A 26,904-nucleotide genomic window follows, 5' to 3' on the forward strand; every position below is an offset into this window, starting at 1 on the left:
ACGGAAGAAAAAAATAGAAGCCCAATTAAGAGATACACAATGACAGTGTTCTCTTTATTATAATTCACTGTCCCTTTAATCCACATAAACGAGAGATAGATATCACTCTTTTATTATCCCACAAACTCTGAGCAACAATTGTGAAGGGCATGGAGGAATGCCTCAAGAAACTCACAGTCCAGTTGGGAATATGAACATTTAAATAGCAAACAATAATGCAACAATTTTCTAGTAGATACAATCTTCAAAGAGAACACAATAGGAGCAATGAATTATTCTAAGGATTGAAAGAAAATATGAAGAAACAGACAAGAAGAGTGGGAGTTTATCAGGCAGAGAAGGGGGGAAAGACACTCCAGAGAAGAAACTATACCCATGAAGACACTGCATGGGAGACCTTGATAGTGTTACCAAATAACTAATGATCCCAAGAGGTACTTTAGACTGTTGGGCCCTTATCTTTAGAGTCTAATTCCTTAAAATCTCTACTAATAAAAGGGTTATATGCTAATTAGACCAGGTGACCAGCCATCTTTTGCATGTCCAACTTCCTTCCGGACAAAGCCACTGTGGTGGGGGCCAAGGCAGAGGTAATTAGGGGCAATTAGGCCAGCAGGGCAGGGCAGTGGGGGCAATCAGGCAGCAAGGCAAGGCAGTTGGGGGCTATCAGGCCAGCAGGGCAGGGCAATTGGGGGCAATCAGGCTGGCAGGGGAGTCGTTAGGTGGCAGTCAAACCAGCAGAGTTGGTTAGGGGCAATCAGGCAGGCAGGCAGGCAGGTGAGTGGTTAGGAGCCAGCAGTCCCGGATTGTGAGAGGGATGTCCGACTGCCAGTCCCCTGTGGGATCAGGCCTAAACCGGCAGTCGGACATCCCCCAAGGGGTTCCAGATTGGAGAGGATGCAGGCCGGACTGAGGGACACCAACCCCTGTGCACAAATTTCATGCACCAGGCCTCTAGTGAATAAATAAAGCCACTACTTGTTAAGTTTAAACTTCCTCTGCTTTCTCTCATAATATAAGTTTGTGGTAAAAAAAAATTTCTGTGGTGGATTGGGGAAGTAATTGGGGTCTGCTACACTTGGAGTACTAGCAATACTTTAGTTACTACTTGTATGGAGCTGGAAAATTATTTTTTTTAGTTTCTCATATCTCTTAGATTTAAAGTTAAACAAAATAGTACTTAATTCCTAGTTTTTGGTACAGTGTCTACCTAAGAGGATTTAGTGACAAACATGTTAGTTTTAAACATTCACTCTAATGACATTTAAATTTACTCTTAGGGATATGCAGTGTTGACTACTGGGTCCAGAACATCCATCTACTCTTAAAATCAACAGTCAAGGGCACAGAATAAAAAAAAATGTCCAGATGGCTGTGGGATTCTTCCTTTCTGTGCCTTACGGAGTAACTATTATATAATATTATATAATTGACTAATATTAGCCAACACTTTGAATATCTCAGATAAAATCAATGTAAGTTCTGAGTAGAATTTCATTTGATCTAACCATGCAATCAAAACATGATTGCTAGTGTTCCTAATTATAGCAGTTTGGAGCTATATTACTAAAATTACAAAATGAACTGTTTCCCATAGCCATTTAGCTTAAAGCAGATATGCATAGGTGAGTTTCCCTGAATGGCGCTATTTACAATACCTAAAATTAATATGGACCCTCGGTGCAGAGCAATTCACAGAGAAATGCCCTCACATTTTCTTATAAGCTTTCCTGAATTCTTAACAGTAACCTCAAGATATATTTTAGTACACTCAGTGAAAATTGAAGTCTGTTCATTCTGAGGCAACGTCTGTTATAATTAAAAGATAGCAAATACTAGAGAATGTTCATTTTCTTATCACATTTCCTACAGGAAGATGGTCCTCACACTGCCTTTGCGACCAGACAAGTTTGCCATATGGAATGACTCAAAAAACATTTATTATATACAATGTTCCCATATTCGTATGCTCATTCAATAAAAAGGAACAAATCTTCCTTCCTGCTTTGCTAAGATTACAATAGTTTAGAAAACTATTTAACAAAGGGGCCTTCCCATTCATCTGGTTTCTGACCCACTGCACAAGGGAACATACATTAATTTATCCCTTAAATTAGTATTCTCTCCCTGGGTCAAAAGGCTCTTTGTCATAGACAATGGGTTTTTCTTAGAATAAAAAAGGGAACTACTTCAATGAATGAAAAAAGGTTGTTTTTCCCCCTCATGCTTAGGTTATGAGGAAGGTTTATAGTTGAAAAGGGGAGAATATTTCTCTGAAATCAAAAGCAATAAGCTGATAATTCACCTTTTGTTAATTCATTTTGACTTCTTAAACATAGTGTTAAGAGATTTTGTTGATGTTTGTAGAATAAATAACCAATGACCTTTCTGTCTCTATTAAAGGACCTACTTTCTAAGAAGTCAGAAGGAAGTGGCAGTTACACATTTAGCTTAAAGACTTGGAATCCATTCAGTCTGCAAACAGTTACCAAAAATCTGTTCAGCTTTTCTTCTTGGGCACTGTGAGAGACATTTCCCACTCCTTTTACTTTTAAGTGTGGCTGATTGTAGTAGGAATATGTCAGGTGCAGAGAAACCCAGGTGCCCAGGAAAAGGCAAAACTCTAAGCCCTTGTGTGCCCACTCTCTTAAGCAATAACCTCTGGAAGATGACATCTAAGCTTCTGCTATGTTTCAGCTTCAGCCCTAGGGAAGCAGAAAAATCATACTGAGCGAGGCCATGGTGACATCAGGACCAGCTGCATTGACTAATGACCCCCCTGGTACCACCAATCAGTGGAGACCATGAGGGCACACATCTGGAAATCTGATGTGTATTCTATTGAGCTCCTCCCTTGGGACTCCAGATAAAAGTCCTCAGGACAGAACAGAGGACCCACTCCTGTGTCTCTTCTCCCTCTTAGAACCCTAAAGAGGCACATCTCTCTCCCTCTCTTTCTCCTAAGCTCCAAGAGCTCTTCTACTACCTCAACTTTTTAAAATAAACTTTTCCTTATAATTTGGCTTTTTATTCTTTCAAGCTTAACTCAAGTACTAAGGTTGCTGAACCAAGGTCCAGCCTAAACTCATCACTTATGCCTTGTGCCATTTTCATTGACATAATTGCAGGTGTCCCCCTTTCCCCCTCCCCGCTGCTTCTCCATCTCCACCCACCCATCATCTCCCTCCCTTGGCCTTAACCAAACTATTATCCATGTACATGGGTATGTATATGTTCTTTAGCTAATCCATTCGCCTTCTTTATCCAGTCAGCCCCACTGCCTTCCCTTCAGGAACCAGCCAGTCTGTTCGATGTATCTATGCTTTCATTTTGTTCCATGTATCCTGGTTCCATTTTGTTCATTGTTTATTGTGTTCATTAGATTCCACATATGAGTGAGATCATGTGATCCTTGTCTTCCTCTGACTTGCTTACTTTCCTTAGAATAATACTCTCCAGGTCCATCTATGCTGCCTCAAAAGGTAAGAATTCCTTCTTTTTTATAGCCACGTAGTATTCCATGGTATAAATGTACCATATCTTTTTTATCCATTAATCTACTGATGGGCACTTGAGCTGTTTCCAGATCTTGGCTATTGTAAATCATGCTGCTGTAAACATAGGGATACATATATTCTTTCTGATTGGTGCTTTGGGAATCTTAGGATATAGTCCCATAAGTGGATCACTGGGTCAAAAGGCAGTTACATTTTTAAATTTTTGAGGAAACTCCACACTGTTTTTCCACAGTGGCTGCACCAATCTGTATTCCTACCAACAGTGCACTAGGGTTCCCTTTTCTCCACATTCTTGTCTGCACTTTTTTGTTGATTTATTGATAGTAGACATTTTGACAGGTGTGAGGTGATACCTCATTGTCGTTTGTATTTGCATCTCTGATGATTGGTGACCTTGAGGATTTTTTAATACATCTATTGGCCATCTGTATTTCCATTTTTAAATTGGATTGTTTGTTTTCCTGGTGTTGAGCTATATAGGTTCTTTATTGGAAATTAACCCCTTATGAGATGTATCATTGGTAAATATGTTCTCCCAGACAGTGGTTTCTCTTTTTATTTTGCTGATGGTTTCTTTTGCTGTGCAGAGACCTCTTATGCTGCACATTTCAAAGTTTATGAAGCCATTTATTTCTCCTTCAGCTGGGGCTTCTCTGCTCTGTTAATTTTTATCCTGTTCTTCATTTATTCAACTTTTTAGTCTTTAGATCTGCAATGGATTTTGAATATATCACAGAAAAGAAAATTCAATACTCCGTACACTCAGCAAGACCATCTCTATGGAATAATGCCATTCATATAAGAAAATAACACTTAAACAAATTATGGTTTAACATAGGTTTGCAAAATCCGTAAAGCCTCTGGGAATCAAGATATATTGAAAAATCCATTCTACCTTCTACATAAAAACACTTAAAAGCATCAAGATCCTTTGTGCCAACTGGAGAAATTGCAAGGAAAGGTGAAAGGATATTACTATATACCAAGGTATTTGCCTTTAACAGGTTTCCTTGATTTTTATTAAATGCCCATGGTTCTGGCACAGTGGTTTCACTTTGTATAAAAGCTTAATGTGTCACAGAATAATTTTTTTAAATCATTACTGGATTTTTAGACAGGATCCAATTTTGCAGCACATATCTCTTCTCATCTAATGGCCACAAATAATTTAAAATGGATGATTGCATTAAAAATGTATATAAATAAGATTGGTGCCCAGAGTTGCATACAGTATAGGATGGCACTTCAAGAGTTCAGAATACATATTTGAGTAGTATTAATAATAATTTGTTTCCTTTGATGCAGATTAGGAGAATAATATCAATACTTTCAGGGTTATGCATATTATAATGTTATAATTTAATTGCCAAAAAATGCGAGTGACATGATGGATCTAATTATTTAATGAGGACATATATAATACAGAATATGTGTTTAGATATGAATTGATAAAAATGTGCACAAATATATACATAGCTTTAATGTTCTAGGGACATGAGAAATCACTGGAGACTAATTTTAAGAGTGTTCCTTTGTAGGGTAATGCCCCTGACTCTTCTAGGTGGGGAACCCATGGAGGCCAAGAGAACACTGAGTCTCAGATGAAAAGTGAGAATGCCAGGCCTACTCCTGAGCTCTTATCTCCATCACAGTCACCATAATAGAAAAAACAACACCTTCCTTTGTTAAAAATATATTTGTTGAGGAGGAGGGAGAGAGGGAGAGGGTGAGAGGGAGAGAGGGAGAGAAGGAGGGAGAGAAAGAGAGAGAGAGAGAGAGAGAGAGAGAGAGAGAGAGAGAGAAACATTTGTGTGGTTGCTTCCTGCCCATTCCCAACCAGGAATCAAATCTGCCACCTTCTGGTGTACCGGACAACTCTCCAACTAACTGAGCCACACCAACCAGGGCAAAAAATAGATTTTTAGGTGGTTTTATGTTTATAGCATTAATGAGCAGAAAGTACAGAGATATCCCATGTATCCCTGTGCATATAAAGGCATAACCTCCCACATTATTGACATCCCCATTAGCGTGGTAAATTTATTACAATTGATGAACCTACACTGACATCTTATTATCATCTAAAGTCCATTTTGTTTACTTTAAGGTTCACTCTTGGTGGTATACATTCTATGAATTTAGATAAATTCATAATGATCTGTATCCATCATTATAGCAATGTACAGACAAGTTTTACTGCCCTAAAAACTCTCTATGCTCTGCCTACTTAACCACCCCCGCCCCCCCCCCCCCCCCCCCCGCCCCGCCTGCACTTCTAACCCCAGGCAGTCACTGGTGTTTTTTGTTTTTTGTTTTCTCCATAGTTTTGCTCTTTCTAGAATGTCATATAGGTAGAATCATACAGTATGCAGCTTTCTCAATTGGCTTCCTTCACTTAACAACATGCATTTAGGTTTCCTCTGTAATCATTCTTTCATGGCTTGATTTCTCTTTAGCACTGACAATATTCCATTGTCTGGTTGTACCACAGTTTCTCTATCCATTCACCTCCTGAAGAGCAACTTCGCTGCTTCCAAGTTCTGGCAATTATGAATAAAGCTGCTATAAACATCCATATGCAGGTTTTTGTGTGAACATAAGGTTTTAACTCCTTTGGGTAAATACCAAGGAGCATGATTATTGGATCATTTTGTAAGAAAATGCTTAATTTTCTATGAAAATGCCAAACTGTCTTCCAAAGTGTCTGTACCATTTTGTATTTCTATCAGCAATGGATGAGAGTTACTGTTGTTCCACATTCTCACCATCATTTGGTGTTATCAGTGTTCTAGATTTGGGCCATTCTAATAGATGTGTAGTGAGTGGTATCACATTGTTATTTTAATTTGCATTTCCCTGATGAAATATGATGAGGAGCATCATTCCATATGCTTATTTACCTTTTGTACATCATTGATGAGGTGGTGTTAATGTCGTGTTGGCTCATTTTTAATCAGGTTATTTGTTTTCTCATTGTTGACATTTATTAGTTATTTGTATATTTTGGACAATAATCCTTATTCAGATAAAAAAAATTGTCTCCAAATCTGTGGCTTGTCCTTTTATTCTTTTGACAGATTCTTTTACAGAGCAGAAATTTTAATTTTAATGCACAGTTTATAAATTCTTAAATACATAGATTATGATTTTGTTGTGTTAGCTAAAAAATTATCATAAAACCCAAAGTTTCTCTGCTATTATTTTCTGAAAGTTTTATATTTTACATTTAGATCTGTGATCCATTTTGAGTTAAATTTTAAAAAATATGTTTTTATTGGTTCCAGAAGAAAAACGGAGAGGGAGAGAGAGATGGGAACATCAATGATGAGAGAGAAGCATCAATCAGCTGCCTCCTGCATGCCTCCTGCTGGTGATCCAGCCCATCACTGGGGCATGTGCCCTGACCAGAAATCGAACCACAACTTCCTGATTCATGAGTTGATGCTCAACCAGTGAGCCACACTGGCTGGGCTTGAGTTAATTTTTAAAGAATGTAAGACATGTGTCTAGGTTCATTTTGTTTGTAGATGTCCAGTTTTTCCAGAATCATTTGTTGAAAAGGTTATATTTTCTCCCTTGTATCACCCTTGCACCTTTGTCAAAGATCAGTTGGTTATATTCATGTGAGTGTATTTCTGGAAAAGTCTGCCTTTTGAGAGCCTGAGTGTAAGGTGACCTTACTCAGCAAGCCTGTGCACACACTGTAGCTGTGATAGTGACAAACTAATCAGGCTCCAGTTTTCTCAGCATTTGACTGTGGAAGCTGAACTGGGTAAGTGCTTGCAGTACAGGGAGAGGGGCTCCTCAAGGAGAAAATAACAAACTTCCAATTAATGATAAGTAAGGTGCTCAAGCAATTAAATGGAAATGCAGAAAAGATGTGAGTGCATCTCTAGATAGAGGGGTGGAGTGCATTACAGTTATACACAAGTTCATACAGTTATGCAGGAGTTTATACACATTCTCCATAATCTGCTTTTTTGCCCCCCAAATTCAATCACCCAATCTAAAGTGATAAAAATGCCCAGTCTAAAGAGGAATTAGAAACATCAACAATATAATTAGCATCAGATGGTGATGCCCAATGTAAAAGATTAAAGACGACCCCAGAATCAGCAGAATGGTCCCTGCTTGCACTTTAGTCAGAGAGACAGGTGGATATTTTGAGCTCTGCTAAGCAGTAAAGTTTTTATGTGTCTCTCTGGAAATGAATTTGGATTGATGGCTGGTCTGTCATCAGCTGCTTGGAAATGCTGAACCATTTGGTAAATAATGTGGACAGATTCCAACATCAAGCTCTTCTTCTACATTGCTGTCTTTGTGGCTTATCTAATACAAAGATTTGTTTCTAATTAAAGCGAAGTTTTGAAAGAAGACAAGTTGAGGGGAGAATATAAATTAACATGATTATGGAATGGAAATACTGGACAAATAGAAAAATTCCAGTGTCAGACGACAAAGAAGAGAGCATGAGTAATAATAGGGAGGGTTACCCTTGTTGTGCCATGAGTGAATTAGGAGGCAAAAACAAAGGCTATATTCTGTGGCCATTTCTAGAGCAAAGTGGAATACAGCCTAGTGTTTAAAAGGCTCTTCCCTTTCTTCTGCACAGTCCAATTTGGCCAACCCAGATGGCATCATTTGAGTCTGAACTGGCCAAATAGTTACAATTAATTCAAGAATTGCTTTTAGCAAAAATTCAGCAATTTGCAAGCTAAGAGGTTGAACTCACCAGAGTCATGTGTTGTCATTAATGCACTGACCTTGAAATAGAGGACAAGCCTTGGAAAATAGGGGCTCTCTGGGGAAACAACTATATATTGATACTAGTTACAGTGTGATTTGTTTTCCTAGGGGACACTAGGAAATAATAGAGGCTGGGAGTATTGCAAATGAAACTGTAGACAAATATAACATTCTGACCAATAATCTGAGGATTTAACTTAAATATTAACAAAAGCTCACATACCTATGTTTATTTACTTGTTAGAAATAAAAAAGAGGTTGATAATTTTAGTTTAATCTAATCAGTTCTATCAATGTTCCGGTAAGTTTTCTCAAACTGAGAATAATTAATGATACCAGTCCAGTGTTATTTATTATCGGCATACTAATTTTCTGATAATTATAAAAGATAATAAAGAGAGCACCATTTTAAAATACATTTTGTTCTTTTTTTTTTAATATATTTTATTGATTTTTTACAGAGAGGAAGGGAGAGAGATAGAGAGTTAGAAACATCGATGGGAGAGAAACATCGACCAGCTGCCTCCTGCACATCTCCCACGGGGGATGTGCCCGCAACCCAGGTACATGCCCTTTACCGGAATCGAACCCGGGACCTTTCAGTCCGCAGGCCGACGCTCTATCCACTGGGCCAAACCGGTTTTGGCTACATTTTGTTCTTAAGGTCCACAATAAACTATAAGACATAGTTTGGTTAACTAGTAGCAATCACATTTTTTCAGTGTCTATGTAAAATAATACATATGTGTATTTATTATTTAAATTCTTTCTTCATATTTGTGTAATGCAGTAATCGCTATAAAGATACATGGAGGAGGAGCTATAGGTTATATCTGAATGGACATAGATTATTGCTTTGGGAAAACTCTGATACCTGCAGGGCTACCAGATTTTGAGGTTTAATAAGGATGGGACTCAATAGCACTGACAAGTACTAGTACTTGAGCCAGCCTCTCCAGTATCCCTGTAGGTATTCCTTCCCATCCACAATCACCTTTAATTCCTGCAAAGAGGGATATAGAGGACAAAGTTTGAATACAGCAGGAAATCTGCCAGTACTGGACAATCTACCAACTTACATCAGGAAGTTGGCCACTTCTCATGTCTTCCTTATGAAAATGAAGAAAGCCTGCATCTGGAGGTCAAGTCCCCTTATTTAGCACAGTGGCTTCCAATTTTTTAAGTCATAAACTTATTTTAATGACAAACTTTATGGGTCCCCTCTAATGTAGTAGTTATTAGAATCCATTGTTTAAGATCATTCATACTTCTCATACAATACTTCTCATAAAATCAGTATGAGTTTAAAGAATGTAGGTTTTATTAATATCTGTGAGTTCATATCCATTATTCATGCTGCATATTTTAGGAGAGCTAAATTAAGACCAGAATGACAGAGCTTTGTGTGCATAGGAACTGTTGGATGCTCTTTCTCTGGGACTTGTGTCCCACTGACTGTGAACTCTTGCTCTGGACTGTTCAATGTGCCATAAGATTTATTCTCACTCAACATTGCCCTCAACCACATACCTTGTTTTCTGTTCTCCATGGTCTGTTCTCAAACAAGGTCACCCTTAAAATTTAAGTCAGATCCTGACACTCTTCTGGTAGTCCTACAGTGCCTTCTATCTTACTCAGAGTAGAAACCATAGTCCTTGTCATGGTCCTTAAGGCCCTTACTCCAGGATCCTGTGTCAGTTCTTGGTGGCTTCTTCTCCTCCTCCTCCTACTCCTCCTCCTCCTCCTCCTCCTCCTCCTCCTCCTCCTCTTCCTCTTCCTCCTCCTCCTCCTCCTCCTCCTCCTCTTCCTCCTCCTCCTCCTCCTCCTCCTCCTCCTCCTCCTCCTCCTCCTTCTTCTTCTTCTTCTTCTTCTTCTTCTTCTTCTTCTTCTTCTTCTTCTTCTTCTTCTTCTTCTTCTCCTTCTTCTTCTCCTTCTTCTTCTTCTTCTTTTCTCTCTCTCTCTCTCTCTCTCTCTCTCTCTCTCTCTCCTCTCCTCTCCTCTCCTCTCCCTCTACCCCTCTCAGGTCCAGACACACTATCTTATTTGTTCTTTTCTAGTAGACAATTGAGTTCAACTACTCCCATCTTGAGGCTGTTGGACTTGATATTACATTTTTCTGGAATACTCTTTCTCAAGATCTTTAAGGATTTTCTTATATCACATCCGAGATAACTTTCCCCACCACCCTATTTTAAAATGCCATTTCTGACTCTATATTCCCAACTGCCCTTTACTTTGAAAAAATTTCCTCCATGGCACTTATCACTATCCGGTACAATGTAAAGGTTATTTGTGTTTTATTGTCTGGGTTTCTCCTTTTCAATTAAGACTTTATGAAGCAGGGAGGCATGCATTTATGTGCTTTTATTAATTACTCCATATCCCCTGGTTGCAACAAAGCCTGACACATGGAAAACACTGAATAGATATTTGTGAATAAGTGAAGTAGTTATTCTTCATGTTTAACTTAAATACAATAAACCTGGATTATTTTCTTGGTAAACCATATATTTCAGTACTCAATCTCATTTTATGTCCAAATTGATATCTTTAAATGTTTCCTGAGTGAATTTTGCTCCTTTTAGTGAATTAAATTCAGAACACCCTTTCTCTTCTCCAACTGCTTCTGACACAGAGCTAAGCTCTTAATAGATTTGGAAAAAAAACAAAACAACAACATACACACACACAATAAAACGCTGCCTGGTTTAAAATGAGGTGCTTCAAAATGTTAGAGAAAATGAATTGCTGTGTCCCAGCCTCACTGTGTCACTCCTTTGTCTTCATGAAACACAATTAAAGAGGGAAGTGACTGCTGAATAATGTCATCAATACAAAACCTTGACTGAATGGAGGGAAAGAAGTAAAGGGACATGCACTGAGCCCAATATCCTTACTGACATCACCAAAGGTGTGCAGTATCTCAACAAGATCAAGGACAGCGTAATGGCTGGTTTCCAGTGGGCCACAAAAGAGGGGGCACTGTGTGAGGAGAACATGCCAGGTGTACGCTTGAGGTCCATGATGTAACACTGCATGCTGATGCTATCCACTGAGGGGGTGGCCAGATCATCCCCACAGCCCGGTGCTGCCTCTATGCCAGCGTGCTAACTGCCCAGTCCCCACTCATGGAGCCCATCTACCTTGTGGAAATCCAGTGTCCAGAGCAAGTGGTTGGTGGTATCTACTGAGTCCTGAACAGGAAGCGGGGCCATGTCTTTGAGGAGTCCCAGGTGGCTGGCACCCCCATGTTTGTTGTGAAGGCCTAGCTGCCCATCAATGAGTCCTTTGGCTTCACCGCAGACCTGAGATCTAACACAGGTGGCCAGACTTTTTCGCAGTGTGTGTTTGACCACTGGCAGACCCTGCCCCGAGACCCCTTTGACAACACCAGCTGCCCCAGCCAGGTGGTGTCCAAGACATGTAAGCGCAAAGGCTGAAGGAAGGCATCCCAGCTCTGGACAACTTCCTGGACAAATTGTAGGTTGCTCTTCCTGCAGCCTGCCACCCAGGTGCCATCCCCCTCACTGGCTCATGATCAAGCACAACAAGTCCTCATTCTTCACAACATCTTGAGACTGTCCAGACACAGTGCCGCTCACCTGGCTGGTTCTGGGGTCACTCTGTGCCATCACTCAACATGAACACTTGATGCTGTTTCTTTCTATACTTATTTCAAGATTTCAGAGGTAACAGAAATGCCCTGGCTACAGGGTCTTATTTGGCTGGTGGGGGAGGTGGGATGAGACACCCAACACTTCTTTCCATTTCTGAGGAAAACTCAAATGTCCAAAAAAAAAAAAACCCAAACAATTAAAATGCATTAAGAGGTTTATTTGGGTAAATGATCCATAGTGGATTTTCCCCCAGAAAGGGAGAAAGAACAAGCAGTTAGACATTTCTGTTTGGACAGAAGCTAGAAGGCAGGGAATTTTGTGCAAAGTCACCATGAGCACCTCAAAGCTCTATTAGTGCCACTGGAATAATAAAATTGATTATGGTGGTGAAAAAAAAGTAAAGGGACATATTTAAATAAAAATGAAGGACTACGAAAGTGTGATAGTGAGGGGAGTACTAGAAAGATGATCCCTACAATCTCATGACTTTCTTCCACCTTATTGTTGAGAGCCTCCCTATTCCACAACGCACACCAGCAATCCTGAATGGCATGTATTAACACATACCAGTGGTCGATTTCTCATACCTATAATGGTCTTCTCTTCCTCATCTTATTTCCTCAGGTCTTGTCACTCTTAGCTTTTTTTCCCCCCATAAGGCCAAATTTGTATATTTCCTCAATTAAAATTTCCCTTCTCCTATTAGAAAGAAGTTTACCTTCCTTTGTAATTTCATGGCAACCAATCTTTACATTTATTACACTGCTTAACAAATGTTACTTGCCCTTATGATTATATATGCATATTATTGAATCTATCAGAGTATAAGCTTTTTAAGGATAAAACATATGCTGATTTATAATATAACTAGAGGCCCAGTGCACAAAATTTGTGCAGGGGAGGTGTCCCAGCCTGCAATGACGCAAGCATTCTGTGCCCGGCCTTGTCAGAGGCCCTCCGCGGCCGGGATGGAACGCTTGCCTCGTCGCTGTGGCAGTGAAGTAAGCATTCTGCCAGGCCACTCATGCTGCCCGCTCTCAGTGGCTGCCCCTCCAGGACTGGGGGACTCCGGCGAGGTTGACAGAACTGGGCGCAGCCATCTTTTGACTATAGGTGCCGCCATCTTTTGTGACAGAGTGATGGTTAATTTGCATATCACCCTTTTATTAGATAGGATATTCAGCAATGACCAATTTCACACAGTGGATACTCAATATATGTTTGTTGGATAAGTGAATTGATGTATAGATACGTGGATAATTGGATAGATACGTGCTTGATATGATCCATAGATTAAATATATATATTTGACAATAGCAAAACCTCAAGTTCAAAAATACCTATTTTTATTACCAAGCACTGAAGTCTTAGTTGTCATTTTATAGTGGGTTTAAAATAAAATTAGAAGATTTCTTTAAAAACAAAGTTTAATTAAAATGAATTATGTTTAAAAGTGAAACCCTTATGGAGCATTAAAGTTTCTAAGAAAATGTATATTAATTCTCACAAAGTTTTCTGAGAACCTGAAACAATTGGAAAATATGAAAAGGCATTTTTCTAAAACCATTGCTTTCTGCTACTTTTATTGCAACTATAAGTCAAAAAACACTTTTGAATGTTTGTTTTCAGATGTGGTGAAGACAGGAAAATATACAAATATAGTCCTTTAGTTAATAATTTAAAAATCACATATAATTTAATAATTAACATATCTATATAACTTTGTGTCAAACATTATTGGAAATTATTATTTTTATTATTATTGTATTTATAATTCTAAGTCATTCACAAATTTAAGTTTAAAACCAAATCTGATGAGAAAAATAATAACTTACCTATTAAGTATGGATCTTTTATAATAATTTATTACATTGAAAGTGTCAATTATTAATACCTTTTAAAATTTGTATTATGGTAATATATAACACTACTTAAATGTACATGAAAATGTGTAGATGTTCTCATTTGAGAGACCATCTTATTTAATCTAGTATTCATCTATAAGTAGTGTTATGTTTTCTATATACTTCAAACAGGTTAAATATTAAATCTTAACTTCTCTGCCACCTCTTAAGCCAAACAAAAAATACACCTATGAAAAATAAGAATGCAGCACTGAATAAAATTACAATGAAAAGCCACATTGTGTTTTAGTCACAAGAGAGGAGAGAGAGTACCAACAAGTCAAATGAGCTGGAACTAAGACAAAACCTGAGAGAGCACTTAAGAAAGTGCTTTACACAATGGTCAGATCCATCTGACTCAGAAAATCTTGAGCAGTCTCTTAACTGTGAACTGTTCTACCCTAATTATAGGAAGTTATCAGAGAACATGAGAAGAAAGGAATTCACTTAGCTAAGTCGGCAATAAGCACATGAGTCTCTTAACAACTCACAGAACGGGTGAAACCCAAAGGGGGCAGCATAATGTTTTAAAAATCATACCCTACTGAGCCTTTAATAACTATTGTTCCTTCTTCTATCCTAAGATATTGTCATTCTCTTATTCTTCATGATTTCAATACACTCATATGTACCTGTTCCTAATGTGTGCATCACACTTTTTTCCAGTAATTTTCTTATTTATTACATTCATAAACCTTGTTTGATTGTGAAATATAACAGACTATGTTATTCATCCAGAACTCATAGTTGGAGAGGCTGCTAAGAGTGTTTGTGTGTGCTGGGTGATAAATGTAAATAGAAAGGGTAGAAAAACATTCTGGGAAGAAGTAGCAAACCGTGCAAAAATATGAAAATAAAAAATGAACAAAACCTTTAGGAAACTTGAAAAAAATCAGATTTTTCTGAAGCATAAAACAAAAATCCAAAGAGCTTATATACTTAAATGCATAGGCCATGGACACAGACAATAGAGTGTTGAAGGCCTGAGGGGAGGTAGAGGCTGGCTGAAGGAGGGGGCAGCAGGGGACATCTGTAATACTGTCAACAATAAAAATATATATAAAAAGAAAAAAAAATGAAAAAGAAAAACACACACACAAAATATGAAGCATTGGGCCTGTGGAATGTGGTTTTGGTATCTAGAGGTGAAATAATAAAAAAGCATCAGCTGTCAGGATGGCAGGAGTTGGTGTCTTCCCCAGCAGCGAGCAGGGAAAGACCAGACTCCAGTTTGGGAGGTTTCTTGACAGTAGAATGAATTATGGATTATTTCTCAGTAAAAAAGTGACAGTGGGGCTACAAAGTTAAAGAAAACAAGAGAAATAGCAATTTGTTGAATAGTGAGCTATGAGGTAGGAAGAATTCATATAAGATGGTTCTCATTTGTTTGGGAACTAGAATGAATCAACACATCATCCATCTACCTAGAGAGTTAATCTGGGATAAGAAAACACTGAAAGAGAAAAGGCATTTCTTTATTTTGGATTTTTTTAATTTGTGGGACATCTAGCTGACAAGCTAAGTTTGGATATGCATGTTTTTCTTATTTACATTTTGAAAACCTCTAATATCAAGGATAAAGAGCAATTAAAGCTAAAAAGTTTTAAATCTTCAAAGCAAGGTTGCCTTTTAGGTAGAAATTTTAAATATGAAAGCGTTTGTTTATTATTTCAGAATTTTTATTTTTAAAGGTTGTAAGTACACAGCTATAAAACATAAACCACCTTGTGCAAATCCATTTGGGACATCCAAGTTTCCAATAGCTTCCTTTTCCTGTCACCTCTAGGATCATGATAAATAGAACAGTTTCATCCATGCCCTTCACCTTTTTTAATGATCAACATAAAAATCAATTCTCTCAAACAGTGAAGCTGAGTGTAAGAGCAAACACATCTTTATTTTAAGGAGGTGCACCAGGTTATAATTTTCTGACAAAACTAATAAAGAGCCAAGTCATCTGATGGTATTTCAGGGTACAGTACTTAATTTATCCACCTGAATGACTCTGTAAGAGAAATGCTTGAATGGATCTGAAACATGGAAGGGAGGTATGGATTTGTGATGTAGATTAAGGTAGGATTAGTTTCATAAACATTTTTGTAAGCACAGGGAGACAGTAATGAATATTGAATTAACCAAAGGCAAGTCAGCAAGAAAAACCTGGGACATGACAGAAAAAGCCAAAATAATAAAATTATATTTTTCTTAAATAAATTTCTTAAAATGACAAAAGGACAAACTATTAAACCACCCACTATGTGGGCCTCTAGATTTTATGAACATCAATGGTGTTTTATGAATAAAATAAGAAATTTGTTTGCTTTTATTGAACCCCTTTGCCATAGTCTGCTATTTTTTATAAGTTTGGGTTCTGTTTTCTTCTATATTTTAATATCCCTCTTCCCTGTGGATGTGATTCTGAGTTTGATATGTGGGAGGAAGAATCACACAGATGTCTGGAATTCTTATCTCTTCTCCCAGTAGGTTTGTTTTTAATTCACTCTCCCACACTTGTACCTCTACCCTCCTTAATAAGAATGAAATCCCTTTTTATTCATTAGCATTTTAATAGAAAAAGAAGACTACAATAATAGTATATGCGATGTCCATATGCTATGTTAAATAGGATGGAGCATTCTGTAATTCCCAGAAGAAAAGTTTCATGCAGACTAAATAAAGCATTGAAATTGTATCAGTATTAGTTATGTCATTATTTTCTTCTCTTGCAATTATGGTAAAGAGCATCTAAATGCTTAAAATTAACATTTGGTAATTTTGCTTATGGCTTTCCCAAACTCCTTGAACTATTCTAAGGCACAACTGAAAGAAATGCATTCTGTATAGTAAAAACCTAATATGCTAAGTGCCCGGTGGTCGGGTCAGCAATTCAACCAATCAAAGCATAATATGCTAATATGTTAAGGCTGCTCAACCACTCACTATGACGTGCACTGACCACCAGAGGTCAGATGTGTCGACCGATAGGTTAGTTTGCTGCTGGAGTCTGGCTGATTGGGACTGAGCAAGATGGGCTGGACACGCCCTGGAGCCCTCCTGTGTCCCTCCCTGGCCCCAATCATGCACCAGTGGGCTCCCTTGGCCTGACCTGCACCCTCTTACAATCTGGGCTGAGGGACACCCCCCTTCCCGAGTGCACGAATTTCATGCACTGGGCCTCTAGTTTTAAATATGAGGAGATCCTAAAGTAAAATAGCCCTTTCAGTGCTCTCTCAGGCTACACAGGGCTGAGTCAGCTACCCAGTGATAGTCCAAATTTATTACCTTGGAAAAGTTCATATAATTAACAGTGTTTCCAAATCTGTCTTTCTCTCTGAAAAGTAAATTTAGAGGAAGTTCTTTATCAAATACATTATATTATACAAAGGTCACTATGAGTCAAAGAAATTTGTTGTCTGATATTCAAAACTATGCTCTAAGTTTCATATTGACAGGTATGCTCATTCAGTTTGGAAATGAGTGAACTGTCAGAAAAAAAGGTAGCTAAAGAACTAATGAAAAACTTGTCCTAACGTACAAGCTTTATTAATGCAAAAGATAAGCAAATATGAAAAGCAATACTTAGCATCCACCACGCCATTTTTGATATTTTAACTTATTCTTTTAAAGCATGATTGGAATTGCAACAGTTTTCAGTAAATTTAAGAACTGCCATATGATTAATATTTGAAGCAGCCAGGCATATAGTCCCAATTTAGAACAGAGTTACCTCTCCAGCTTCCAAATATCATCAATTTATATTTTCAACAGGACTCCACAGACCAGCTTCTAAAAACTGAAGGGCATAGAACTATGTGCAAAGAGCAGGAGTCTGGATCAATCCTTTCTAAGGACTTTGTTTCTGTATGTGATGAACATTTTTAATCCTTTCTTGTCTTTTATTTTTTAACAACATTCAACATTGTTTTGAGATTCTTTTCCTTTTTTTAAAATATATTTTTATTGATTTCAGAGAGGAAAGGAGTAGGAGAGAGAGATAGAAACATCAATGATGAGAGAGAATCATTGATTGGCTGCCTCCTGCACGCCTCCTACTGGGGATCGAGCCTGCAACCCAGGCATGTGCTCTTGACCAGAATCAAACCCACCACCCTTTAGTTGGCAGTCCAATGCTCTATCCACTGAGCAAAGCAGGATAGGGCTTTTTTCCTTTTTGAAACAATTTATTTCCTGAACAACTGTGATAGTACCTGCTTTTAGTTTTCTTCCTAGTCCTTTCCTGCCATTTTGTCTGAAACTCTTGTGTTGACTTTGCCACAGCAGCTATACTGAGATACACAATAATAAATTTCACATATTTAAAGTATACTATTCAATAAGTTTTGACCTATGCATCTACCAGTAACACATCTCTACATTTAAGATAATGCACAAATTCATTACTCTCAAAAGTTTCCTAATTCCTCTTTGGAATCCTTCCCTTCAGCCCCTGTGCCTCCCTCTCATTCCTAAGTAATCATTAATCAGCATGCATCATTATTGCTTAGCTTTACTTTTCTAAAATGTTATATAAATGGAGTAATATAGCGTGTTCCTTTGCCATCTGGCTACATACTTATTGTGAAATTCATCTACTTATTGTGAAATTTATCTACATGGTTGCATGTATCAACAATTCTTTTTTCTTACTTCAAGTGCCACAGTTTGTTTATGCTTTTATCTCTTGAATGACATTTGAGTTGTTTCCAGTTTTTGTGTTGTTGCAAATAAAGCTGCTAAGAACATCTGCGTACAAGTCTCTATATGGATATGTACTTTCGTTTTTCCTGTGTAAATACCAAAAATTGAAATGACTGGGTGATGTTAGTTGCATGTTTAACTTTTTTAAAGAGTTCCCGAATTTCTTTTCAAAGTTGTTAAACCATTGATTTGCTCAGCCACGCAGAAGTCATGTGATCAGTCTGCTTCGACACCAGGATCCACTAAGAGATAATGCTGTTGGGTACCCAAGGCGGAGAGGGACTCGTGGTGAAGGTCTGCGGCTTGCCCTGGTCTTGCTCGGCTAATGAAGTGCAGTGTTTTTATTCTGACTGCAAAATTCAAAATGGGGCTCCAGGTGTACGTTTCATCTACACCAGAGAAGGGAGATGGAGTGACGAGGCTTTTGTTGAACTTGAATCAGAAGATGAAGTCAAATTGGCCCTGAAAAAAGACAGAGAAACCATGGGACACAGATATGTTGAAGTATTCAAGTCAAACAACGTTGAAATGGACTGGGTGTTGAAGCAGACTGGTCCAGATAGTCCTGACACGGCCAAGGATGGCTTTGTACGGCTTAGAGGACTCCCCTTTGGATGTAGCAAGGAAGGAATTGTTCAGTTCTTCTCAGGGTTGGAAATCGTGCCAAATGGATAACATTGCCAGTGGACTTCCAGGGGAGGAGTATGGGGGAGGCCTTTGTGCAGTTTGCTTCACAGGAAGTAGCTGAAAAGGCTCTAAAGACACATAAGGAAAGAATAGGGCACAGGTATATGGAAATTTTTAAGAGCAGTCGAGCAGAAGTCAGAACTCACTGTGACCCACCATGAAAGCTTATGGCCATGCAGCAGCCAGGTCCCTATGACAGACCTGGGGCCGGCAGAGGGCATAGCAGCATTGGCAGGGAGCTGGGTTTGAAAGGATGAGGTGAGGTGCCTCTGGTGGAGGTTATGGAGGCTATGATGTTTATAATGGCTAATGATGGCTATGGTTTTGGGTCAGATATATTTGGAAGAGACCTCACTTACTGTTTTTCAGGAATGTCTGACCACAGATATGGGGATGGTGGCTCTACTTTCCAGAGCACAACTGGACACTGTGCACACATGCGGGGATTACCTTACAGAGCTACAGAGAATGACATTTATAATTTTTTTCACCGCTCAACCCTGTGAGAGTACATATTGAAATTGGTCCTGATGGCAGAGTAACTGGTGAAGCAGATGTCGAGTTTGCAACTCACGAAGATGTTGCTTCGAAAAACAAAGCAAATATGCAACACAGGTATGTAGAACTCTTCTTGACTTCCACAGCAGGAGCAAGCGGTGGTGGTTACAGTAGCCAAATGCTAGGAGGCATGGGTTTGTCAAACCAGTCCAGTTATGGTGGCCCAACCAGCCAGCAACTGAGTGGGGGTTATGGAGGTGGCTATGGCGACCAGAGCAGCATGAATGGATATGGCAGCCAAGGAACAGTGGACAGCAGCTACTACAGTAGGGGGAGCCGTGCATCTGTGGGAGTGAATGGAATGGGAGGTATGTCTAGCATGTCTAGTATGAGTGGTGGGTGGGGAATGTAATTGATCCTTATCACTGACTCTTGGTCAACATTATTTTAAAGAAGAAAAAAACAAAACTTAACAGTTTTGCAATACCAGCTTGTGATTTATGCTTACTCTAAGTGGAAATCAGGGTTGAATTAAAAACTTAAAGGTTCATTATTTTTGAACACAAAGATTCACCTAGGACAGGGGTTCTCAAATTATGGCCCGGGAGCCACATGCAAATACAAATATTGTATTTGTTCCCGTTTTGTTTTTTTACTTCAAAATAAGATATGTGCAGTGTGCATAGGAATTTGTTCATAGTTTTTTTAAAAAACTATATTCCGGCCCTCCAACGGTCTGAGGGTCAGTGAACTGGCCCCCTGTTTAAAAAGTTTGAGGACCCCTGTTTAAAAAGTTTATTATAGGATGTAAAAACTAAGTTGAGTAAACTATAACTGTTAAACAATTTTTAGCTTTTCTCAAGTTAGTTCTGTTGTAGGATGTACTTAAGCAGTAAGTATATTTAGGTGAAATAGGTTGAATTATGTTAAATGTTGCTCTTACACCACATCACATTGAACACTGTGGAAGCATGTTGAAAAACATGCTGTTTTGGTAAAACTCAATATAGGAACTGTGTCTACAATTAAAACTGAAACATTTGGCATGTTAATTCTAGTTTCATTTAATAACTTCTAAGGCATATAAGCTTAAGCTATTTTTAAGTTAATGGGGAAATTTTGAGGCACAATACCAATACTTTAGGATTTTGGTCTTGGTGTTTGTATGAAATTCCGAGGCCTTGATTTAAATCTTTCATTATATTGTGATTTCCTTTTAGGTGTATTGCGCTGAGTGAAACTTGTCAAATAAAATTTCCTTTTAAAAACTGCAAAAAAAAAAAAGTTGTTAAACCCTTTAAAATCTACCAGGAATGTATCCAAACTCTTTTATTCCATATCCAAGCCAAAACTTGGTATGATTGGTATGGTCAGACTTTTCAATTTTAGACATTTAAACAAGTGTATAGGGTTATCTTAATGTAATTTTAGTTTGCATTTCCTTCACTAACTTTTCATGTACTTACTTGTATCTGCATAGCATGCTTAGTGAAGTTCCTACTCAAATCTATACCGCATTTGTAAGCAGTTTGTTTTCTTATTAATGGTTTGTGAGAAATCTTTATATATTTAGGAAACAAATCCTTTATCAGACATTGAATTGGCAGATATTTTCTCCCAACCAGTATTTTGTCTCTAACTAGTGTCTTTATAAGAGCAAAATTTGTTAATTTTGATAAAATCAAATTTATTAATACTTTGGCATGTGGTCATGCTTTTAGTGCTCTCTATAAATATCCTATCTAATAATAGACAAACATGGTAATTAACCGTAACTTTGCTACCCTTCTCATTGGCTAATAAGCGAGATATGCAAATTAACTGGCAACCAAGATGGCGGCCAGCAGCCAGGCAGCTGAAGAGAACAGGAGGCTTGCTTGCTCTAGTGATGGAGGAAGCCAAGGTTCCCCGTCTGCCACTGCCGGCCTCTGAGCTACACCCTAAGAAACAATGTTGCAATTATAAAAGCTAAACAAACCCAGAAACCTGCTTTCAGCCAGCCGGGCCTCAGAGCTGGAGCTGTAACAGTGTTTCAATTATAGAAGCCAAACAAACCCAGATACCTGCTTTTAGCAGCCGGGGTCTCAGAGCTGCAGCCGAGCCTCAGAGCTAAAGCCGGCTCTCAGTTCCAGTGACAGCCATTGAAGGTAAATAAATCCCAGAATAAAAAAAAAAAGAAAAAAAGGAGAGATTGGGAGCTTCAGTTACCCGCCAGCCTGAAAACGGCCCTCAGGCCCTCACCCAGACTGGCCAGGCACCCCAGTGGGGACCCCCACCCTGAAGGGGGTGTTATCAGCTGCAAACAGCCATCATCCCCTCATCCAGGCTGGCCAGGCACCCAAGCGGGTCCCCCAACCTGATCCGGGACACCCTTCAGGGCAAACCAGCCAGCCCCCACCTGTGCACCAGGCCTCTATCCTATATAGTAAAAGGGTAATATGCAAACTGACCCTAACAGCAGAAGGACTGGGAATGACTGGTCACTATGACACACATTGACCACCAGGGGGCAGACGCTCAATGCAGGAGCTGCCTTCTGGTGGTCAGGGTGCTCTCACATGGGAGGAGCTCTGCTCAGCCACAGGCCAGGCTGATGGCTGCCAGTACAGCGGTGGTGGTGGGAGCCTCTCCTGCCTCCTCAGCAGCACTAAGGATGTCCGACTGTAGTTTAGGCCTGCTCCCCCCTGGCAAGTGGACATCCCCCAAGGCTGCTCTGATTGCCATCTTAGGCCCAATCCCTTGGGGAGCGGGCCTATGCCAGCAGGTGGTCATCACCTGAGGGGTCCCAGACTGCGAGAGGGCACAGGCCAGGCTGAGGGACCTCCACCCCCACCCCCCGAGTGCACAAATTTTTGTGCACCGGACCTATAGTATATATATATATTTGTCTGACCCAAATCACAACATTTTCTCCTACATTTTGTTCTAGAAGTTATATAATATTATGTTTTACATTTAGGTCCATGATTCACTTTGAGTTACTTTTTTCTATATGACTATTGTTGTGGATTAAGGTGTTGCTTTAGCAACATTTGTTAAGTAAACAATCTGATCATTTATTTGGGTCTTCTGTAGTTTTTTCTCACCAGTGTTTTGTAGTTTTCAGTTCTTAAACATTTGTGTCATACATACCTCTAAGTACTTTATTTATTTGATGCTGTTTTAAATAATACTGTTATTAAACTTACATACTGTAAGTTATCCATTGCTAGTATATGGACATAATATTGATTTTTGTACTGATCTTATATTCTACAACTTTGTCAAACTCACTTATTGCTTCCATTAGATATTTTGTAGAATTTTCCACTCAGATAATTATGTCATCTACAAATAAGGACTGTGTTACTTTTTCCCATCCTGGATGTCTTTTTACTAATTTATTTTGCACTAGCTAGAACTCTCAGTACAACATCAAATAAAATTCGTGAGAGCAGAGATCCACTTCTTGGTTTGACATTAGGAGAAAAAGCATTAAGTATAATTTTTTGCAGAATGCACCACCAGGTTGAAAAAGTTTTATTCTTAGTTTTCTGAAAGTTTTTATTGGTAGTTGATGAATATTTTTAATGTTTTTGTTCTGTAATTATTGAGAAAGAACCTGTCAAAAATCAATGCTAAACCTATCAGTTTCATCAACAAAGCATTTGAGTATAAATACCAATTTCCAATTTAATAACTCCTGAATGGCTGACAGAGGACATTCAATAGTTAATATGGCTGTAGCAGTCTGGGTCCAATTAGGAGGTAGACTGACTTGAATGGAGACATGGTGAAAGAAATAACCTGTTTGTTTTTCACAGGGCATATATTGAAGTATGTGTTGAGAGCTGAGAGGCAATAAATTGATAACTGATCTACCCCCCCGCTTGGCTATTCAGTTTATATATATGCACTCTTCCATTTACATTTTCACTCCCTTGCAATAGCACAACCTAAGAAGGTACATATATCCTTCTCTCAGGAGAAGTTCTCACTCTTCCCTAAAATGTAATGACACGCAGTCCCAACAGATTTTATTTCCATTGCAGACAATATTAATTGCTCCCCAAATTTAGTCACGGTCCCATTGAGTATTGTACTACCTAAAGACTTAACCATAAAGCTAAACTTCCAAAACCTCTGCAGAAAATACATTTTTATTACGAAATGGGAAGGAAAAAGAATAGAATGATAAATATATACAAATATGAAGATGCATATAAAAAGCATAGGAAAAATATGCAAGGTAGCTGTAGTCCCTATTTCTCTTATTTGTCTCAAGATCATAGTTGATCTTTATGGCTTTCTTCTTTAACTACCCATCCAACATTTCCCTTGCCTTCCGCCAGAATCTCCGCTCCTCTGTTTTCTTTAGCTGGAGGAGTGAGAGTGACCTATATACTGATTTCCAAATGGTTTGGAGTTCTGAGTCACCCTGCCTTTTCTTGTCACTGTAGTTTCCCGTTAACATTTACTGTTAGGCATGGCCGTCCGAGAGGCACCCCGGAGAATCCCCTTGGTTCAGATACAGTCCTCTGTACCTGCATGTGCAGTAGCAGCCTTGCGTTCTTCTTGATAATTAGTATCAATCATTTCAGCCAGCACATTATCTCCTTTTTTACCCTTTTGATTCAATGTCAAAAAGAACCCAAAATGGCCAGATGAAAGCTTCAACTTCTGATTCAATGAAGCCATTATTCTGCAAGGTGAAAGCATTCTCCTCTTAGAGACTAAGATCTTCAAGCCAGCAGAGACCACTGATGCCAGAGTAAAAAGCACTTCAAGTCACCAGGAATAAGCCTCAGTGCAGAGCCAGTGTCTAGTAATCACCGACAGGTCTAAGTATTTCATTCCCCCAACACAAATTCACTTAATAAATGGATGGCTGACGATCTCCTTCAGGGAGGCTTGAAGGAGGATTTGCAGTGTGTTCTTGCATCAGTAGTTCAATGCCCTCCTTCCAGGGGACCAGAATTCCTACAGTCAGGACCCCTGGGTCTGTGAATTGATTTGCATCTGGAAACTTGTTGAGAGGATATAATTTTCCAACCCAAGAAAAGTTTCTTTTTACTGGATTTAGAGTTTGTCATAATATGTACATCAAGCAATATGCCAGTGGGCTGTTCATTTACGTCATTCCTGGAGACGATGTGATCAATTAGCCACCACTAAAGATCTCTGCCGGTCAATGCATTCTAATTACTGGCAGGTCCCTGTTTCCCTCTATGGTTAATGTGACCGCCTTCCCTTTGAGAATTAAAAGCTGCTGCTTGGCCTCTGCTATTCTGGGATTCTGCCATTCTTTTTTGAAGTTGAGGAGCCAATTTGAATGGTGGCATCCCCTATAGACACAGCTGATCCACAATGGAAAGCACCCACAGCACTTTTCAGAGATGTTCCTGCCACGAGTGTATTTATCAATGCCTGAGTAAGGAGAGTATTTCTAGGTCTTTTCAAGAAACAAAGTTATGGGATGGGTGCACTGGTCACACATTTAGTCCAGTATTTCCATCTCCCCGAGACTTTGAATTCTCTCCTCATTTCACGTCAGGAAAGCTCTGGCACCTCAGTCTCATTAATGGATTTTACAATCGAGTTTATATGCACTCAAATAACCAACTAAGTGGTTAGAGCCACACCCAACTGCACAAGTTAATGCATTAAATCTGGAAACATTAAGTGCATTCATATCAATTAATTCAGCCCAATCTAGTGTTCTATTATGCCCACTTTGGTTTAATATCCTTAAAATATACTTGCACATATTTCTGCTGATATAGTTTAGCAAGCTCTTGCAACCTTTCAATGTATAAGCTATTTCCATTTCCTCCTGGAGTGTGAAGGAAAGGCATACCTGTGCTACTTGAAGATGATGAGATTTAACGCGAGCTATGAGCATAGTGGCAACAGGATGGCTGTAATGTGTCTTGAGGAAAATGAACAATGTCTTTCATAGTGATGGGTTATTGCAGAGTTTTCAACACGAGGCTGTCTAATCTCCTTGGCCCTTGGAGGGAAAGCTCCTTCTACTCATAAGGGCATCTCAGCATGACGAGGGTTTTCAGAATAGTTAGTTTCATCTGGGTCCAATGAGATGTCTCTTTTTTGAGTTTCCGGATTCAATTAGTTCCTGATTAATGCCTTAATTTTGACATGAAAAACTAAGAGAGACTTAATTCAACTGTCATTGTATTACAGCAACCCCCGTGAATGAAAATTGTGTTTGATTTTCAGCAATATCAGCCCCGTGGCAATGAGAAGCAAGAGATTCTTTTAGGGCTGACATGAAAGCTGTCTGGTTATCACAGTTAAAATTCAGGTGCTATTACACCACTTCAGGTATAACATTAGAATCCCCCAACAGTATACTTTGATCTCTCTTCTTCTGGCCTTTGTGATATTTTTGCCATGTACTTTATTTCTACATAGATTACAAAGTAGGTATTGTTTTTATAATAAAGTTATTATTTTCATTTGAAACAATAACATCTTTTAACAAGATAAAAAGTATTTATATTTATATGCATAGCTACCATTTCCAGTAATCTTTATCTCTTTATGTATAGCCTTTTCCTTCTCCTTGAAGGACTTCATTCAATATATTTGATATTGCTAGTTGACTGTTTATTAATTCTTTAAGCTTTTGTATGTCTGAAAATATCTTTATTTCTCCTTTATACTTTAACAAGTATTTTTCCAGGGTATACATTTATAGGCTGTCAGGGTTTTTTTTTAAGTTGTATTATTTTGTTTTTATTTTCTCTTAGCACAATGTCTAATCAGAATAATGCAATGTATTCTGTCTTTTGTGCTGCGCTATTTCTGATTTAAATCTGCTGTGATTCCTTTCTTTGTCTCTACACATGTAATCAGTCACTTTGTTCTAGATGGTTTTAAAATATGCTCTTTATCCCTGGTTTAAGCACTTTGATTATAATGCCCCTATAAGATTCCTGTGCTTAGGTTGTGTTGAGTCTGTTTTTATCTGTGGGTTAACAGTTTTCATCATATTTGAAGTGTTCACCTATTGTTTCTTCTCTTTTATTAATTGCATTGCTCTCCTTTCCTTAGAGGATTCCAATTAAATTTACATTAGGTCACTTACTTTTTCTCCACAGCTTACTGATGCTTTACTTACCTTTTTAATTTTTTTTGTCTATTTGTATTTTATTTGGGCTATTTTCTATTGTTGTGTGTTTAAGTTTTTTATCTTTCCTTCATTAATCCCATCTAGTCTATATTTCATCATAGACA

The 26,904-nt window shown here is 38.6% G+C and overlaps 1 pseudogene; it reads left to right on the forward strand.

Moving 5' to 3' along the window:
* The first annotated feature begins 18,735 nt into the window (after positions 1 to 18,735).
* LOC139006556 (heterogeneous nuclear ribonucleoprotein H-like) lies at positions 18,736 to 20,186 on the forward strand (annotated as a pseudogene).
* Positions 20,187 to 26,904: the final 6,718 nt, after the last annotated feature.

Source organism: Myotis yumanensis, unplaced genomic scaffold (assembly GCF_028538775.1).
Source record: "Myotis yumanensis isolate MYYU_CA2020_CCGP unplaced genomic scaffold, mMyoYum1.0.hap1 SCAF_1, whole genome shotgun sequence".
Lineage (NCBI taxonomy): Eukaryota > Metazoa > Chordata > Mammalia > Chiroptera > Vespertilionidae > Myotis > Myotis yumanensis.